Raw genomic sequence first — 7,650 nt, 5'->3', positions numbered from 1 at the left:
ACTCATAGGTTTACAGACGCACTCAATGGGTGGTCCAGAGTCTAGCATCTGGCATAGTCGCGTAGAGCATTTCTGAGCATCACAATTTTGGTTTTATATTCAGTTATTTAACAACCGTTTTTGTTAATAAACTACTTAGAAAAGAGGTTAAAACACAGGTAATGACAATTATATCAACAGTCGTTTTTTGTTCATCGCGCGTTTCGCCTATTGAACACTACACGCACCTATGCTGTCTAGGTAGGCAACTTGGTTTGGAGTCGCTGTGTGTGGTCGGGGGGTTGGTAGTATGCGAATTTTACTCTTAGGGGGTGGAATTTCGGCTCTAAGAAGAATTTTAAACGTCTATTATATATTATGTTGTCAATACAAAGATACTTTTCAGAACGCAATCTCAGTGAGGGCCGTCAATTATCTTAAAGGGATAGTTCACCCAAAAATTCCCAGGCTCAGAAACGTAGTAAGGACATCAGTAAAATAGTCCATGTGACATCATAGTTCAACCTTAATTTTACGAAGCTAAGAGAATGCTTTTTTGTGCAAAAAGAAAAGAAATATATATATATTTATTCAACTTCTCCTCCAAATCACTTATTCTGCTATTATGGCGAGTAGGCTGTCATATGCGCATTACTTTGCTCAGCGAATGCGTGTTCTAGGTCAGCAGCATCACGCACATATGTTGTTTACGTGCAGAGGTACTCTTGATAATGGCGGAAGAAGTTGTTCTTTTTGTTTTCTTTGTGCACAAAAAGTATTCTTGTAGTTTCATAAAATTACGGTCGAACCACTGACGTCACATAGACTGTTTTACTGATGTCCTTACTATGTTTCTGGGAACATTTCAGTTTACATTGCTGTCTATGCACAGTCAGAAAGCTCTCGGATTTCATAAAAATAACTAAATTTGTGTTCCGAAGCTGAACAAAGGTCTTACGGGTTTGGAACGACATGGTTGAGTAATTAAGACTTTTCATTTTTGGGTGAACTATCTTTTAAAACAAAACAGTTTTAAATTGGTGCTATGAAAATCTATAATATAATAAAGTGAAAGGATTTGTCACAGCACGCGCTAGCCTCCTCACGCTAGCGTGATTTCTTTAACATCTATTTTTCAACAAGTTAGCTCTGACTAACTTTTATTAATACTAAAACCTTTTAACCTTGAGAAACACCTAACTAATAGGTTTTACTAAGACTGCTCGACCTTGTTTTGTTTTCTTGGGGGGAGGGGTGGGTGAGGAGGTCAGACTCAAATAATTCGCACCCTCTGGCATCTCTCTGCGCATGCGTGTTTTGCTCTGCTGATGTTCCGACGCTTATTTTGACACTGCTGTTTGTTTTTTCCCGATACTATCTCATGAAGCCATCCAAGAGTCTTTGATTCCCGTAAATCATCGGAAAACACTCAGTGTGTGATGGAGAATCCAGATGGTGCACGTAATGAGAGCATGAAACACCAGACAAACTCAAGGCAGATGCGGGTGGGTGGGTGTCTGTGTGTGTCCTAAACAGATCAATTATTATAATCATCCCGCAACGCCCGAGTGGCAAACCGGGATGCATCACGGAATTCCAGAACTGATCCTAAACGCTTGATGAATTGCACTCATCCGGCGTTGAACATCTCCCAACATCACGTGATCAAAATGCTTCATCAGTGGCCTTTATCCACAGCAGTGTTAGGGAACTCAAATCGTTGGTAAGTTATCTATAAATAAAACTAATCTTTCATTGTGGTGCATCACGGAAACAATGCAAGTTCTCACAAATATCAAGTGAATTCATCATTTTGTTTTCATATTCCTGAATCTCTATGTAAACTACTCTTCTCTACAGGTCGCAAACCTTTTTGCGTGGGCTCCATCTCGTGCATTTGAGCCATTTAACATGATACAGAGCATCTCCAATGAAACGTTCATCACGAAAACATTTTGAACTCATCCAAAACATGAAGCATGAAAAATATTAGTCCAGGAATACAAGAGTAAGTGCACCTCAAAGCACACCAGAACATCATTAAAAAGACGAGTACATGTGGAACAACAATGATTCTGCCCAGAACTGCATGGCCATGCTCCAGAACTGAGTGTCTGAGCAGGAGGAAACGTTGTGAAGGACACCGAGATGCTTACGGGAACTCCTTCATTACAGAGATGACTGTAACTGTGCACGAGGCATTAGCTTAAATACATCAAACTCAATATTAATGAAACGTCTGTCTTCATTTACTCACTCTCTTGACATTCCAGATCTGCATGATGTTCGTTCTTCTGTGGAAGACAAAAGATGATGATTAGCAGATTTTTCATGCTGCATTTCTGCATACAATGAAAGTGAACGCTTTGAAAATGACAAAAAGCGTAATAAAACTTCATAAAAGTATATGGCTTCTTGAAGTCATTTAATAGCTTTGAATGGGGGACAGACCCAAACTGGCATCATTTGCACCATTTTTATTTTTATATATTCAAATATGTGACATATGTGAATATGACACACCAGATTAGATGATCAATTATGTCGAAAAATCCTTGGTTTTTGTGGATCTGCTAATAATTATTGTGATGCACCAAATTTGAATATACACAACAGTCCTTCAAACCACTGTAGGTGTTGCCCATTTGTGAGCTATAAGTTATTAATCATTTAAAATAATCTATCTATCTATCTATCTATCTATCTATCTACAAACACCACATACACAATAGCAATTCAGTTTGACGGAAGAAAAATTCACATGAAATTTGATAAATCTGTCTTGCATTTAAAGGTACCAATTTTTTACTGAACGCGAGAGACTCAACAATTTAGAAAAGGATTAAATAATCTGATAAACCTACAGACCTCACATTACAGCGCATTACTCACACCGCACCATTCCTACAGCAAAGCATCATGCTTTTGTTGATATTTCTCTGCGGCACAGACTGGAAAACTCTTAAAGAAAGAAGAAAAAATGATTGGAACTGAAAAAAAAAAAAGCTGGAGGAAACCGTGCTAAGCGCTGGGAGCTGGAGGATGATTCGCCTTTCAACACAACAGTAAACCAAAACATACAGCCAAAACCACACTGAAGTGGCTTCAGACCAGGAGGTTAATGTCCTGGAGAGGCCCAGACTAAACTCAATCCAACTAAGCATCTGTGGAATTGACTTATTCAGTTACTTTGTTTTTGAATTAATTTGGTGGTGTTTTTTCTTGTACGGTAACATTGAAAACTCCCAGTGAAATCCTCATGTGTTCATGCTGTAACACAAAAAATTGCTAGTAGAAGACACTTTATAGGCATTCTATGGCTAACAGATTTGTTCCGTTGGTTTTAGGGTGACTGGTAGCACCGGTGCGGATCACAGACTCAGAGCTTTAGCCTGCCACAAAATACAAGTATTTTCCATAATGTGGCGTGAAATAAAGTAATTTCTCAATGAATGGTGTCCATGCATGTGTGTGTGTGGGAGTTTCTCAGGCCTGTGTAAGCTGCTCAACATTCCTGTGGTATTTATGGCACCGTTTTACTCTGATGAGTGTGTCACGCTGTGTGAGAGGTCAAGAAATAAAAGAGACAGAAGCAGGCGTCTCCACACATGCGTACGGGGATGATCTGTTTGTGCTTCTCTGGAAACTCCACTCACATGAGTGTGTGAGAGAGACAACGGTGTGCAACCTATGAACTACAGATATTTGAGTCAATTGTGCCATCTGGTGTCTGTATAGCGCACTTACGAGTCCGGATTGAGTCCCACATATTTAGGTTAACCTTCAATTATCCCTGCGGGAGGGGAACTAGCAATTTTGCTGTAGTAAAACAGTTAACACCAGAGCATATTTGTCTAAATTATAGAGGAGGCCGGGGCTAGTTGTCACAAGGGGTATATTTAAGGTTGTGAGTTGGTTTAATTGCACTAATGTTTGTTTTCTCTGTAGCAGTGGCTCGTGTGGTGCTTTCAAACACCTGGTAAATTAGGATTTTTATTAAATCTGTTCTTCTAACTAAATTTTCAGAATATTGATCATTTAAAAAAATGTTACTTAATTATTGCAAAAATATAATCAAATTAAATGATAGCTGGATGGATGGATTAATTTTTTTATACCACATATATGGGTATAAAATATATTTATGTAAATATATAGCACATTTATTTTTGGGGCATTATCATAAACCTAAAACAAATATATATTAGCAGAAATTGTCACATATGTTTTGTATGTTTAGAATTCATTAATTACAATAAAACCCTATTGTACAATGGTTGAAAAAATTAAATATGACATAGAATACCTTTTTTACTTTAAATAGTATGTGCATATATTATAATATTTAATGTATCAAAAAAGGAATTTATTTTATAGAGAGTGTTTAAATTATTCATGATTTCATTTTAAACTTACAAGAAAAAGTGCTGAAAATAATTTAGCAGACGTTTAATTAAAGTGTGGAAATGAAAACACAATTGGAAAATAAATCAGTGTGCGAGGAACCTCATTTTAATTTCATGAATAATTATGGACGTATTAATATATGAGGATATGAATTCAATTAAAAGTTTGCTGGGTTTGTTATATAATATCTTGTTTATTGTTGTGATGTGAAACTTATTTTCATTTGTTTCAAATGCAGGTATACGTGCATATAAAAATTATTCTTTCTTTTTTTTATCTGTTTTATATACTACTATTTACATTCCTTTCATCTGAATATTATGAACCTGAATATTAGCCTGTTATATTCTGGTAGCAGCTTACAAAATTGTGTTTTTGTTTCATATCATGAATTGTATAATCAGTAGCATATATAGTGAAGTGATCGCTTCTAGTTCATTATATATCATGGCATGTTTTAGTCAATAGAGGGCAGTGCAACCTGTTAAATGTTCTTTTCATACAGCAGTATATGATTCATGCGTGCATAAAATCTAATAAAAAATTATCATAGCTAGGCTACATAGACTAAATAACAAGAAAATACAAACTGACGATAGATGATATTCTTAATGACCCATGAAGAAAATAGACAGCCGCTGTGACAACCAATAAGCCTCTTAAATCCAGAGCAAATTAAACATTTTAATCGTTTAAGGGATGTTTGAGTCACATGTGGACTTATTCTGGTCGCCTTGGATGCGCGTGGGATTCTGGGAAGTGGAGTTTCCTGCGGAGTGAAAAAGGCAGATAAATAAAGACGCATCAAAAGGGGTCAGAGATGATGGTGCTCTCCACAAATAAGGAACTCTGTAGTTTAATGATATTAGAGGCACACATTTTATGATGTTTAGGCCATATTTTGGAAACTATTCGGGTAAAGAGCTGATAAAAATGTAAAAACTGTAACTTGATGTTAAAACTGTAAGTCGCTTTGGATAAAAGTGTCTGCTAAATGCATAAATGTAAATGTAAAGTGCCACAACTGAATATAAATATAATCAAAAACACAGACACTGCCTTAGAAAACACAGTGATCATATTTGGGAGAAAAAGCTTAAGAAATAGACATTTCCATCTATTTTCATTTGAAGGTATGTCATATACAGTACCAATAGTAAAAATGGGTTGGAAAGATTGTTTGTTAGCAAGTATTTTATGCTTACTAAGGTTAAATTTATTTGATCAAAAATACAGTAAAAGTTTTAAACCATATTTCCTTTTAAAATAACTGTTTTCTATGTAAACATATTGTAAAATGTAATTTATTCCTGTGATCAAAGCTGAATTTTGAGCATCATTACTCCAGTCTTCAGTGTCACATGATCCTTTAGAAATCCTTGTAATGCTTTTTTTTCCCTGTTAATTATCAATGTTTAATATTTGTATGGAAACCATAACATATCAGGATTATTTGATGACTAAAAAGTTCAAAAGAACAGTATTTATTTGAAATATAAATCTTTTGTAATATTATAAATGTCTTTACTGTCACTTTTGATCAAGTTAATGCATCCTGAATGAACAGTATTTATTTCTTTAAAACAAAAAAATCTGATTCCAAGCTTTTGAACAGTATAGTTTTTTGTTTTTTTTGTACACCAAAAAGGTCAATTTTACTCCTGACTTTCACAAAAAGTTCCCTGGATAGTCTAAAAATCTGTCAGATATGTTTCAGCACTACAGCATCGAGACATTCCCTCTGCAAATGATTCAAAAAGTGCTTTATTATAGTTATGCCCGGGTGATATCTCCATTGTGGCACAGCAGAAAGCACACAAGTGTGACAGAAAGAGTCAACACAATGATTCCTGCGACCTCCCATCCTCTTGAAGGATCAGTCCTCATTACAGCCCGAATAAACAAGGAAAGCTCTCTCTAGAGTGCATCTGAGAGCATCACTGTCACTCCGAACAGCCTTTACTCTGAACTGTTTTATGTGGGCTACGGCTAAGTACTTCAATGCTTGGTCAATACTGTAATCATCTATAAGGGAATAAAGCTTTGACAGCCCAGTGCATTCACTGTTTGAATCAGCTGTGTTTTGCTGAGTTTTAGTGGCTCCTGAAATCTGTACTCCATGCAGGTGTCACTCTCCAAACAAAAGGTCCAAAAGCTGTCAGTAGGGCAATACCTTTTCAAAAAGTACACCTTTGTACCTTTATTTACCCCTAAAGAGTGCATATTAGTACGTCAAATATTTGTACCTACAGTGCTCATATTAGTACATAAATGATACATATTAGTAACTTTTAAAAAAGGCACCACACCAACTTTTGTACCTTTTATCCGAGAGTGTAGAGAATCACATTACATCTTAGCATTTCAAACTTCTTTTTTGCCAGCATTTGCTTGTAAAGTGTTTGTGCATCTTTTATTGCAATAAATGACACTTGCTTTGTTTTTAGAGTGACTCCTGCTGTAAAAAGTAAGCATGTTCACATTTGTATTTCACATTTGTTCTGACCATGTCCAATTCACTTTGATAGGTTCATTTTCAAAAGATGATCCAAATATTACCCGAGTTGGATCGACATCTTACCTTTGTACCATCTCTCTTTGATGGATATGGAAAGAAAGATACCAGCATTATATCATGTATCACGTGACGTGCGCAACATCCTCAGCGCTGCATCAGATGGCTGTTTTATTATAGAGCAAATGATGACAAATATCATTTGAACTCACGAGCAACGATTAAACAGAAGCAGATTTTGGGATTGGGGACTCAAACACATGCATAAACTCTGAGTCACACAGACTGTAGTAACCGCACACACACACACACACACACACACACACAAATCATGAGCCAACTGTTGGTGGTCCAAAAGGCACAGTATGAATGTCACCCACAAGACTAACGGAATCGTCCCCCCACACCACACACACACACACACTGCAGCAAAACATGACAAATCACATTAAAAGCTACTACACGAGGCCTGCAGCCACCGCGGCACTATTTAGAGACACGCAGATGATCGATTATTAAACTTCTCCATCGGTTTCCCTCTCAGAGCTGTAATTCATCCCGATAAGTGAGCTGTTTTGCTTTTGTTTTCCGAGCACAGTCTCCATGCACACTGCAAATTGGAGCGTTTACTACATTTGGTATCTCATTGGCCTCTGCCAAGGACAGAAAACATTGTGTTTAACTTCGGTCTCAAAGAACTCCCTGATTCACTCCAGCTTGGGTCATATTTTTAATGATGAATACACCCC

At 36.6% G+C, this 7,650-nt stretch overlaps 1 gene segment (V, D, J or C); it reads right to left on the bottom strand.

Moving 5' to 3' along the window:
* The window catches only part of LOC306863410 (Ig kappa chain V-III region MOPC 63-like), a 773,265-nt gene that overhangs the window by 384,145 nt on the left and 381,470 nt on the right, over positions 1-7,650 (bottom strand).

This window comes from Barbus barbus (assembly GCF_936440315.1).
Source record: "Barbus barbus genome assembly, chromosome: 44".
Classification (NCBI taxonomy): domain Eukaryota; kingdom Metazoa; phylum Chordata; class Actinopteri; order Cypriniformes; family Cyprinidae; genus Barbus; species Barbus barbus.
The sequence above is the reverse complement of the archived record's forward strand: the minus strand, read 5'-3'. Positions and strand labels throughout refer to the sequence as shown.